Source organism: Scyliorhinus torazame, chromosome 15 (genome assembly GCF_047496885.1).
Source record: "Scyliorhinus torazame isolate Kashiwa2021f chromosome 15, sScyTor2.1, whole genome shotgun sequence".
NCBI lineage: Eukaryota > Metazoa > Chordata > Chondrichthyes > Carcharhiniformes > Scyliorhinidae > Scyliorhinus > Scyliorhinus torazame.
Window position 1 is genome coordinate 148,897,806 of NC_092721.1, and position 12,579 is coordinate 148,910,384.

The 12,579-nt window shown below is 41.8% G+C and overlaps 1 protein-coding gene across 6 annotated transcripts in view; it reads left to right on the forward strand.

The window, feature by feature from the left end:
- Nucleotides 1–713: 713 nt before the first annotated feature.
- LOC140391890 (actin-binding protein WASF3-like) overlaps nt 714–12,579 on the forward strand; it is a 203,880-nt gene continuing 192,014 nt past the window's right edge. For 5 of the 6 annotated variants that reach the window (XM_072476914.1, XM_072476911.1, XM_072476915.1 and 2 more), the window contains exon 1: nt 714–843. The gene's annotated coding sequence lies outside the window, so the exon portion shown is untranslated. Of the gene's footprint in view, nt 844–1,726; nt 1,814–12,579 lie in introns of all 6 variants that reach the window. The other variant, XM_072476912.1, reaches the window with a different exon arrangement.

Consider the following 12,579-nt stretch of genomic DNA (forward strand, 5'->3'; position numbering starts at 1 on the left):
GGCCCATAGCTGCAAGATTGTGCAAGGATGCGGAGGTGCGTTAAAAAGGATTGGAAAGGTTCGTCCTTACCCTGCAAACGCTGCTGGAACACGTAGCGTTCGAAACTTTCATTCACCTCCACGCTGAAGTGTGTGTCAAATTTGAGGAGAACCGTCTTAAACTTCGTCTTGTCTTCGTCATCTGCAAAGGTGAGAGAGTTGAAGATGTGGATGGCATGGTCCCCGGCCATGGAGAGGAGAAGAGCAATCTTTCTGGTGTCCGAGGCACCCTCCCTGTCCGTGGCTTCGAGGAAGAGCTGGAAAAGCTGTTTGAAAATCTTCCAGTTGGCCCCGAGGTTGCCGGCGATGCGGAGCGGCGGGTTGATGTTGCAGGATGACGGAATGCAGATCACTTGCAGGTAGAAACCTTTTACGAATACAGTATAATGTTTTGAGAACGTTCCTCCATCATCATTAAAATGGAATTAAAGTGAAGATTTGCCTCACGAAAACGGAGATGCTGCACCCAAATTGCTTCTTGGCGAGAGCCGGGTGAGGGAAAGCGGACACGCGCCGCTCAGACGGTTGAACACCGCGCGTGCGCCCATCGATCACACCGAGCCCGATGGCGGACACCAGCCTCAGCCGCTCCTCCTATTGGCCGTCAGGGGCGTTGCCATGTCAGAGGCGAGCGCTCCGAGCGGTCGGCGCGCAGGTCAATCAGAACGAGCCGGCGAACAGGCTAAACTGGGGGAGGGGCTGGTGACGGCCGCTCGAGCGTCTTAACGGCGCTGCAACCGCCCGAGGGGAATAGAGAGAGGATTGTCATTTTCACCAATAATCCCCGCTCGGTGGGCACCCGAGGTAAGAGCTGTGTGAGATCGAGAGCCTGGCGTGTGTGCTGACGTTTCTGGTGGTCGGTGTTTGGCGGTCATCAGTCGGATGGGGGGTGGGTGGAGAAGAGCCGCTACTTTGGGTTTTTAATTAATACATATTACGCAGAGGTAGCCCGGTGAAACTCAAAGATTAACCGTGAAATAAAGGGCGCTTTGGAATATAAGCCGCTTATTGGTGGCGGTGCGAGGTAACAGCTCTCGTCCCCTGCCCTTTTTCTCCGACGTTGCGGTTTTTTGGGTCATTGTTATGCGGGGTGAATGAGGCTATCGGCGGATGGATGGTATCCCCTCCCTGTCCCGGCAGGACAGCTCTTCCAGGGGAAATGAAACCAGTCGCCCCACTCCTTTAGAGAGGGGGCTTTAATTTGCAGTGCGTTTGTTTAACTGTCAACATGTTGCTTTCGAACCCGGCGATGCTCAATTTGTTGCATCGATTTTAAAACGCTGTTGTAAATACGAACCTAGTGTCCGAGAGACATCAACGTGCACCGTTACCCGATTGTGATCTTTACATTAGTGCACATTTTGAAAGTTGCCGAAAACTTTTTAAAAATCTAAACTTTTGGACGCGAAATCCGGATGTCTGCGCTGTCAATCATTTAATAAATAGTAGTTTGCTTGCACTGATAACGATTAACCGGTGCTGAGACGTCTTTACGGATTGAATGGTAAACCAAAGCAATATAAAGCCAGGCAAAATACATAAAACAATTGTGATTTTCAAGCTGTTTTATGTGGAAGACTCTTATCAATATGGACAACGCTGATTAATGCCTGTATGACCATATTATCATCTACTTGAGGGTAAACAGTGCCAAAACTGCAGAAGAAATATTTTTATTGCTCTACAGTGACAAATAATGAGGTTGTAAGTCAACAAATACAGAAGTCTGACCGCAGATGGATAGAAATGTTAAAATCTTGAGGACTTCATAGTGGTAAGTTTGAAACAACGATATATTAATTACCGAGGATGCAGTTCGAAGGAGTATTTGCAACACTTCCACTCTTTGAGGCACATTAGGAACTTGATCAGTTTTACATAACCGCTACTGTGACATTTATAACTTGGCTAACAATTTGTGCTAGTTAATAATATTACGGTCCCAGACCAGACCCCAAACGGTGTCTAGGATACTGGATCGGAATCCCAATATTTTAGTTTATTTTAAGATTGTGTAGAAAGAATGATTTGCTCGAGGAGTGATTGCATGAAAAATAGGGCTTTGGTATTTTTAAAACTCAACTTTTATTATGAATACAATATTAAACTTTTAACTTCACATCCAGAAAGAACACCTTACATTGTAATTACCCCTTAACACAACTAGACACTTTCCCATTAAACATGAAGAGAAAAGAAACATGCGGCTCTTAATCCAGTTTAAAATTAGCAGAGCATAAAGTAATACTTGCTTATAAAACAAATTTGGCTTTGATTCAAACCCCTTCAGACTCTGGCCGAATACCTTCAAATAGATGCTTCCATTAGGTTGTTTCAGCCTCTTCCTTGCCTTCAAACAAGACTACTCTGCTGTAAAATATCATTACTCTTTTGTTTTAACCTATCCAACTTGAAAATAATTATGGACACAAAGAATCAGGCAGATTAGAACTCAGCTCTTCTCCCTAAACTTCTCCAAAGTTACTGCCTTTCTGAGCTCCACCCAGCAATCGCCTCCTCTCCAAGCTGGAAAACACATTGGGCGGGATTCTCCGTCCCGCTGGTGTAGCGCACCCCCGGGATTCTCTGTCTTGCCAGCTGGCCAATGGGGGTTCCCATTGTGGGCAGCCCACGCTGTCGGGAAACCCCCGGGCTGCCCGCAAAATGGCGAATCCTGATCGAGGAGAATCCAGTCCATTATCTCTGCAGGCTGCAAATACAAATTAGCTCCCCAGGGACCTCCCCAGTTAATGTACTGTGCATCAGCTCAGACTGATAAAAACACGTTCCTGTGTCAATTTTACTTGCTGGCTGCTAAAACCAGCCAGGCTCTGCAAATATAATAAATTTTAAACAACCACATTCGAACCCCAGGCTTTAAACCCTTAAATTGCCCACCACATTTATAATCCAATTTTTGTAACAGCTTCCAATCGTCACCCCCCCCCCCTTTAAAAAAAAAAACAGCTATTTAACAGATGGCTTCATTTTTCTAAAACCCTTTTAACGTTAAACATTTCTTAAAGATTATACACAACTTGTACTCTATATGATATATCGTTTCACATTTTTCTACTGGAACATGAATATAGTCCATTTTATTCTTCTCGCATGTTTTAGTTGTGATAAAGCATCAGCAATCACGTTTTCTTTCAGACAGACTCTTGCATAAGCTCTGTCTGAGTATTACTGGCATTATAAGCAGGTAGGTTCTAGAAATTTTTCTAAAGCTGTGTGAAGACTGGTTCCCACATTTCATACGAGCTATTCAGTCTCCAGATTCAGTATTCCGCCAGAGAAGATGCTCTCTCTGAAACGGTGCGACAGCTCCAGTCATTCATCTGTCCCTCCTGATCATCACCGCCTATGTCACTACTATGTCAGGAATATGACTGCTCTTGGAGCTTCGCAGTCCCTGCATTTCTTTCATTGCAACCTGTTGTCTTTTGTGATTAATTTCCTCTCTTGTTGAAATTATTGTCGCTCCTCTTCTAGTTCATGCAGACGACTGCTGGTATGCTGGAGTTTGTGCAATTTCACGCTGGATCTGAGTTTACTTCCAAATCTACCTTTCCAAGCTAGCTTTCTCTTTTGTGGGACCATCCCTGATGCCTTCTGTTTGACGAGGCTCCAATGCCAGCTGCTTTAGAGCCTTCAGCTCTTTATTAACTCTGTCTAGGCATTCTGTTTGGTGTTTACATCAACCATCTCCATTTGTACCTGTGCGAACATTAGTGAATTGAACCTGTATGGCTGTTGTTTAATGGAATAGTATTTCCTATATCTATATCATGCATAATTATTTGTACTTCCCAATTTATTCCCACATACAGATCTATGTAACTGTTATGGGCCAGGGTTTAGAAAACTCCAAAGTATATCATGGAGTTCACCTGACCTACAACTATTTATAGATTTTGGTTATGAGGAGCACAAGGGCTTACCTTTCAGGCGTTATTCAACAGAGGCCTTAAGCACCCTTAATCAAAAACAAAGTTTATTCTACAAATTCAGTTAACATTGTTATAAATACACACAGTAAGCATTTTTATCAACTACAAACATAAATACCCCACACAGCTACAGTACTCTATATATAACCCTTAATAAGTTCCTCTAAACTGTTTCAATTTAATAATAACATCCCATAATCCAGTACCCCCTTTCAAAGGTGTGGCCCAGCACACAGTACTCAAAACATTGTACAGAGGCTCTTGTTTTCTTTTCAAAACAGCAGGTTTGAATTCCTTCCAGAATGCAGTTATTTATTTTCAAGTGATCTGGAAACACCTTTTAACATGCAGAGAGAGAGAGGCACGACAAGACTTCTCTGTCTGAATCCAGCATCCAAATGTGAAAACAAAAGCAAAACACTCAGAGCCACAAAACAGCCCAAACCAAAATAAAAGTAAAACCCAGAGCCACAGCCCAGCTGCACCCACACACAATGACATCACTGAAGCCATTTGTTAAGACAAAACATTTCTTACAGGATACTCCCATGACACCTCTCCCCAAGGAAAGAAAACCCCATCAACTTCAAAGATGGTTTAATTTTTCACCTTTTCACTTTCCTTTCAGAAAAAATTGCAATAAATATACTTTTTTTGAACAAAGACAAAACAGGCAATCATTAATAATAATACAGTCCATTTTACTACTTCCACCATCGAACCTGCTTCTCTTCACATTTGTGACAAAGCATCGGCTATCACGTTTTCTCAACCTGCCACATGTATAATTTTTAAATGCTGTAACAATAAACTCCATCGAAACAGTCTGGCATTGTTATTCCTGAATCGCTTCAAAAATGTCAATGGATTATGATCAGTATATACAATTGTTTCAGATGAATTCCTGGTAACATAAATATGAAAATGTTGCAAAGCCAGCACCAAGCTCAAAATCTCCTTCTCAATCGTTGAATACTTCCTCTGGTGATCATTTAATTCCTTGGGAAAATATCCAATAGGCCGCTCTATTCCTTCGTCGTATTCTTGCAAGAGCACATCATTCGCATCGACAGCCACTTTGAATAGTTTTGTGTAATTTGGACTGTGGGAGGAAACCGGAACAGGTGAGCCAACACAGGAGCAGTGGTTAACACAGCCTTCAGGCAGTCAAATGCCTGTTGACATTCTGCCGTCCACTGAAATTTGCTACACTTCTTCAAGTCTGTCAGTGGAGCAACCACGCTGCTAAAATTCGGCACAAAGTTTTGGTAAAATCCACTCATGCCAAGAAATCGTATTATTTCCCATCTTTTTGAGGGTATTGGAAACGCCCCAATAACTTCATATCCCGTGGGACCATTCGACCCTGTCCAATTGTATGGGCAAGAAATGTAATGTGGGCTTTTCCAAATTCACTTTTGCCCAGGTTCACCACCAAACCTGCCTCTTGAAGTTGATCGAATAACTTCATCAGATGCTTCAAATGTTCTTTCCATGTCTGACTAAAAATCACCAGATCGGCGATGTATACCGCACAATTGGGTAATCCTGAAACAACTTTGTTAGTTGAAATGTGGCTGGGGTGTTTTTCATGCCAAATGACATAACCTTGAATTGGTATATACCATCTGGAGTCACAAAAGCTGAAATCTCCTTCACCCTTTCGGAAAGGTACCTGCCAGTAACCTTTAAGTAAATCCAGTTTGGAAATAAAAGCTTATTGTCCCACGTTCTCAATGCAGTCCTCCAAGTGTGGGATAGGATAAGAGTCCATTCTTGTAACTGCATTAACTTTTCTATAGTCCACACACAATCATTGGGTACCGTCCGGTTTTGGTACCATCAATATGGGTGAGCTCCATTGGCTGCAACCCACTTCAATTCTGCCATTTTTAAGCATACTTTCAATTTCTTTGTTAACCTGTGCCAATTTAAAAGGGTTATGTCTCTATGGATGTTGTTTAATTGGAACAGCATTTCCCACATCTACATCATGTATAGCCATTTTAGTACTACCCAACTTATCTCCACAAACTTTCAGGTCAGTTTGTTTTTCCTCTGGAAGGTAACTCAACAAATTATCCCAATTTTTAAGAACATCCTTGTCATCCAATTTAATTTGAGGAATGTCAAATTCAGAGTCATCTAGATTTGGTTCTTCACTTTGAATTAGAGTCACTAAAACCTCCTCCTTTTGCTCTCCTTCCCTTTCAAAATACATTTTCAGCATATCCCCATGACACACTCTGAGTTTTCCTTCTATCTGGCGTTCCTACCACATAATTCACCTCACTTCATTTCCTTTCAATCTGATAAGGTCCACAAAGCCTTGCTTTTAAAGGTTCACCTCCCATTGGTAACAATACTAAAACTTTATCTCCACTGGCAAGACTACAAACTTTTGCTTTCTTGTCCGCTACCCGTTTCATCACATGTTGAGCAACCTTTAAATGTTGTCCAGCCAATTCCCCTGCTCTATTTAATCGTTCCCTAAAATTTGACACGTAATCCAATAATGTAAGTTCCGACTGCTGACTCACCAATTTTTCCTTAATCAATTTAAGTGGTCCTCTTACCTCATGACCAAAAATTAGTTCAAAAGGACTCAATTTGGTTGACCCATTAGGTGCACCCCTAATTGCAAACAGTACGAATGGAATTCCTTTATTCCAATCCTCTGGATAATCTTGACAGTAAGCCCTCAACATTGTCTTTACTGTCTGATGCCACTTTTCTGATGCTCCCTGCAATTCTGGATGGTAGGCAGTTGATTTAAATTGTTTTATTCCTAAACTATCCATAACTTCTTTGAATAACCTTGAGGTAAAATTTGATCCTTGATCCGATTGTATTTCTGTCGGTAGTCCATATCTAGTAAAGAATTTAAGTAACTCCTCCACAATCTTTCTAGCTGTAATACTGCGTACTGGAATGGCCTCTGGAAACTTAGTAGACACATCCATTATAGTCAAAAGATATTAATTCCCACTTTTTGTTTTAGGAAGCGGTCCTACGCAATCAATTAAGATCCTTGTAAAAGGTTCCTCAAATGCTGGAATAGGTATTAAGGGCGCTGGTTTTATCACTGCTTGAGGTTTCCCTATCACTTGATATGTGTGACATGATCGACAAAATTTAACTACATCTTTGCAGGCCAATAAAAATGTTTTTTCACTTTAGCTTGAGTTTTCCTTACTCCCAAATGACCACCCACTGGTACCTCATGTGCTACTCGCAACACCTCCTTTCTATACCCTACCGGCAATCCCACTTGATGAACTTCTGCCCACTTTTCATCCGCCTGCATATGTAAAGGTCTCCATTTTCTCATCAAGACATCATTTTTACGGTAATAACATTCTGATATACTTTCAGATTCCTCTTCCGTGTATGCTTTCTGATACATCCGTTTTATTTCTATATCTTTGTTGTAACTCCGGCAATTTTCCTGCACTAGGAATATCCACCTCATCTTCCACCTGTTCTTGTTCTTTCCCAACCATCTGATCAAAAATCGTTTCTGATCATTAAATTCAACTTTATATTCACTCTTATTTTTCTCCTCTTGTCTTAACCTATGACTTTGCGACCTTATTAATACACAATCCAGAAAAATCCCAGGATATTCGTCATTCCCACCTGCGGTCCAGCTATATCATTACCCAAGATAAACCATATTCCTGGACAAGATAGTTTCTCTATTACTCCTATTACCACTTCACCACTCTTCACGGACTTTCCAACCTTACCTTTTATATTAGAACTCTTCTCACCCTGAATTCCATATATTACCACCTTTTCTGGCAATATTCCTCCCAAAGTACACAACTCCTCATCTCTTACCATCAAAGATTGACTAGCTCCCGTATCTCTTAAAATTATGACTTCTTTACCTACTCCTTCTGGTACACATGAGTAAACTTTACCCACACAAGTAAATTCTTGAAAGAGATCTGGCACCTTCTTATCAATCACCTCTTGATCAGGCTGTACAATCTTTTGCACCTCCTTCGCTTCACTTGGGCTTTCCTTTGCCACTTTAACAAACCCCACTGACTTATCCTGTTTTATCGCATCAGCCTTCCCAGTGCTTTTCTTCAACCACCAACACTGACTTTACATGGCCTAGTTTATTACAGTGAAAACGTTTGAAACTTTTCATTTCTCTTCCACCCTCCTGGATTTCTATTTTTAATCTGAGGTTCACTCTCATTACCTCCCATCAGATCTCCATTACTTCTACCACTTGAATATTTCTCTTTTCCCCAGTTTCTAAACCTCACAGGCTGAAACTGATGTCGGAAAGCAAACTTTGATTTATGAACTAATTCTCAATCATCTACCATTTCTGCTGCTAACCTCACAGTTTTAACCCTCTGCTCTTCCACATAAGTTCTCACTACATCAGGAATTGAATTTTTAAACTCCTCCAAAAGTATAATTCCTCTGAGAGCTTTATACGTTTGGTCTGTTTTCAAAGCCCTTATCTACCTATCAAAATTACTCTGATCCTTTCAAACTCCATGTATGTTTGACCAGGTTCTGTCCTTAAATAGGGCAGCACAGTAGCATAGTGGTTAGCACTGTGGCTTCACAGTGCCGGGTTCCCAGGTTCGATTCCCTGCTGGGTCACTGTCTGTGCAGAGTCTGCACGTTCTCCCCGTGTCTGCGTGGGTTTCCTCCGGGTGCTCCTGTTTCCTCCCACAGTCCAAAGACGTACAGGTTATGTGGATTGGCCATGCTAAATTGCCCTGAGTGTCCCAAAAGGTTCGGAGGGCTTATTGGGTTACAGGGATAGAGTGGAAGTGAGGGCTTAAGTGGGTCGATGCAGACTCAATGGGCCGAATGGCCTCCTTCTGCACTCTATGTTCTATGTTCTAAACCTTTGTCTGTAGGCTTCAGGCACTAGTTCATATGCACCTAAGGTGGATTTTTTTCATCTCCTCATACATCCCAAATACCTCTTCTGATAGTGATGTGAACACTTCACTAGCCCTACCTACCAGCTTTGTTTGAATCAGTAATACCCATATGTCCTGTGGCCATTTCATTTGTTTAGCTATCTTCTCAAATCAAATGAAAAAGGCTTCTACATCCTTCTCATCAAACCTTGGCAATGCTTGGACATATTAAAATAGATCCCCACCAAGCCTTCGACTATGACACTCTTTTTCTCTTTATCCTCACACTATCCTCAAACTGTACTTTTCCCTTTACATCCATCAATTTTAACTGACTGTCATGTTTCATGGCCATTTTCTGAAGTTCAAATGCTCGCTTTTTCCCTTTCCTCTCTATCTTTCTCTCTTTATTTTCTCTCTCTCTCTCTCTTTCTCTTTTTCCCTGATCTGTACCTCCCTATCTCTTTCTTGTTGTTCTGCTAGGGCTATTCTTTCTTTTTCCCTCATTTCGTATTCAAGCTGCTTCAATTCTTTTTCATGTTCAAGTCGTTTAATCTGTAACTGAATTTTTGCCATTTCTAATGAGTCAAAACTGTATCTCAGAAAATTTTAAATGCTCAGCTACTGCCGTAAGTACCTCTTCTTTTAGTATGCTGTCAGGTAATGTTAACTGCAATGTTTTTGCCAAATCTAAAAGCCTTTTTTAGTCTCTGTTCGTAAGGTTCTGTGTGTGACCTTCTCCACCCCCAAAATCTTCCGGGCCTCAGAAAGAGCCATTGTCCACAACACACTCCCTACTTAAACTGGAATACCATACCTGAAAATCAAACACAAATATGCTCACCCCTCACTGTTTTAAAGTTCACAAAGCCAACCCAATCACGAAAGATAGACTTTTATTCCGGATGAGCCCCCAATTTATAATGAGCCAGGGTTTAGAGAACACCAAAGTATATCATGGAGTTCACCTGACCCACAAGTTTTAATAGATTTTGGTTATGGGGAGCACAAGGTCCCACTTTACAGGTGTGATGCAACAGAGATTGAAAGTATTTTAAACAAAAACAATGTTTATTCCATGAGTCCAGTTAACATTTTATAAATACACAGTAAACATCTTATCAACTACCAACACTGATAATCCCCACAGATACAGTACTCCATAGGTAACCCTTAATAACGTTCCTCACAACATCCATAAGTCAAAGACCCTTTTCAACAAAGACAGTAGGTTTGCAATCCTTACAGAAACAGGTATTACTTTGAAATCATCAAGTGATCTGGTGACATTCTTTAGCATGCAGAAAGACCAAAATACACCTCCTTGGTTTGAATACAGCTCTCCAACTGAAAGCGAAACTAAAACTCCGAGCCCAAAACAGCTTCCAGCTCAAAACAAAAGTAAAAAGCAGAGCCAGAACCCAGCTCTACCATGCACTGACATCACTGCAGCCACTTGAGAAGACAAACATTTCTTTAAGTGACATTCCCATGACATCATCCAGTAGTTGATGTCAGATAAGCAGTCTGACAATTTAGACACCATGGAGGGGCTGAAAGAGGTAATGGTATGATAGAACTGGGTGTCGCGATGTCCATGTAGAAATTGATGTAGTCTTTTTGGATACTGTGTATCCTTGGATACTCATTTACAAGGACAGGATGTAAATGAGAAATATAAGGGGTCCAAGAGTATATCCTTACCAGAGGTTAATTTGAGGGAATTGGGGAGAAGCCATTTCTGGTATCTCTCTGGCTATGATGAGATAGATAAGAATGGAACTAGGTGAAAGTACTCAGCTAGATGACATTGGCGAGGCACTGGAAAAAGGTGATGTGGTCAACTCTGACATAAGCTGCAGATAGATCAAAAAGGACAATGTGGGAACGATTGCCTTTGTCGTGCTCACATAGGATTTTATTTGTGGTTTTGGTTAGACTGTCTCTGTTTTATGGCAGGTAAAGAAACTGGATTATAGGGGATTCAGACAGAGGGCGGGATTTTTCGCCTTTCCTGCTGGCGGGATCTTCTGGTTCCGCTGAAGTCGACCCCACCACAGTTCCCCTGGCGGTGAGACGGCGAGTCATGCATATTGTCATTGAGTTTGGTGGGGCTGCGAGCTGCCTCCACCAGGAAAATCCAGGGGTTGGAGGAGGAAAATTCTGACCATGGAATTTTGGGAAAGAATAGCAATTTTGGAGACTACAACATGTTCAAGGACTTTGGAGCGGAAAGCGAGATTGGAAATGAGGCAGTTTGGAAGAATAGAGGCCAAATGCTGTCTCCTTTTTTGAGGAGAAGAATAATGCTGAATTTGAAGGAGAAGGTACAGAACCTGAAGAGCAAGAACTATATTAACAATGTCACTGAACATGACAGCCAGGAAGGCAAGTTAGGTGGTCAGTAGTTTATTGGGAATAGGCTCAAGAGAGCAGGCAAATGAGTCTCATGTACAAGTTGAGCTCGGAGAGGGCATGAAAGGAGATCAGAAAACAACAAAAGAAAGAAACTAGTTCAGTGGTAGGGCAGGGGAGGATTTGTTTTTAAGTTATGTTTTCAGCAGAAGCACAAGTTGAATTCAACTTAATATAGCTTTAATCGCTTGTTTCAATCAAAATATAAAGAATAATTCTGTTTCCAAGATCAAAGTAAATGTTTGGTGAGGTGTTACCTTCTGTAATATTTAAGTAATTTGTGGTCTTTGGCTATTGAGGTGCAAGAGAAATGAAAGTTGTCCCTCGTGTCTGTGTGTCTCTCTCTCGCTTCCCCCCCCCCCCCCCCCCCCGCCCCTCAACAACACCATTCAGGATACCACAGGCTTCACCTGCGTGAAAAAGCACTTTACTTCTACTTCTTCCAGCCTAGTATCACTGCTCACAATGCAATCTCCGCTACGTTGAGGAGCCTAAATATGAAGTAGGTGGTTGTCGGCATGTGTGACCATCAGCTATGCCAATTTAATTTTATGACCTCCTCCCACTCTGATTTCCCGGTCATAATAAAAACAGAACATTCTGGAAATATTGAGCAGGTTAGGCAGCATCTGTCTAGAGAAATAAAATTTATGTTTCTGGTTGGTGACTCTTCATCAGAACTGAAGAAATAAATGTAATGGGTATGAGCAAGGGAGAGGAAGAACAAGGGAAGGTCTCTGTTGGGGTGGAAGATGGGGGAGATTAAATGAAAAAAAGGTTTCCCGGTACAAAAGCCAATGGGAGTGGCAATGGTGATAATGACTTCTTTGTCCTTCGCGTTTTAAACTTAAGTAAGTTAAGTCAACATAGTCCCAGATGACCGTAGGCTACTTTCCCCTTTTGAGAGAGAGAGCTGACTGGTGGTGATTTTAACCTGAGGATCACCACACCTCAGGCGAGGGGCAAGGTTGAAAAGGCGGGGCCTTCATGAGTAACCTTAGCCGGTACAGCATTTGAACCCACGCTGTTGGCCTCACTGCATCACGAACCAGCCATCCAGCCAATGAGCTAAACTGGCCACTGTATCAGTGAAGCTCAACAGAAACTGAGAACAGCATCTCCTCTTTCTTCTAGACATTTTGCAGCAATCTGGTCCAAATGTTGCATTTAACAAGGTTCTGGTAAAATAGGAAGGATCTACGAGTGCTTTGAGGGATGAGGGAGGGAGTGCATTGCTTCTTTGGATATGGATCCATATCCATACTCTGCCA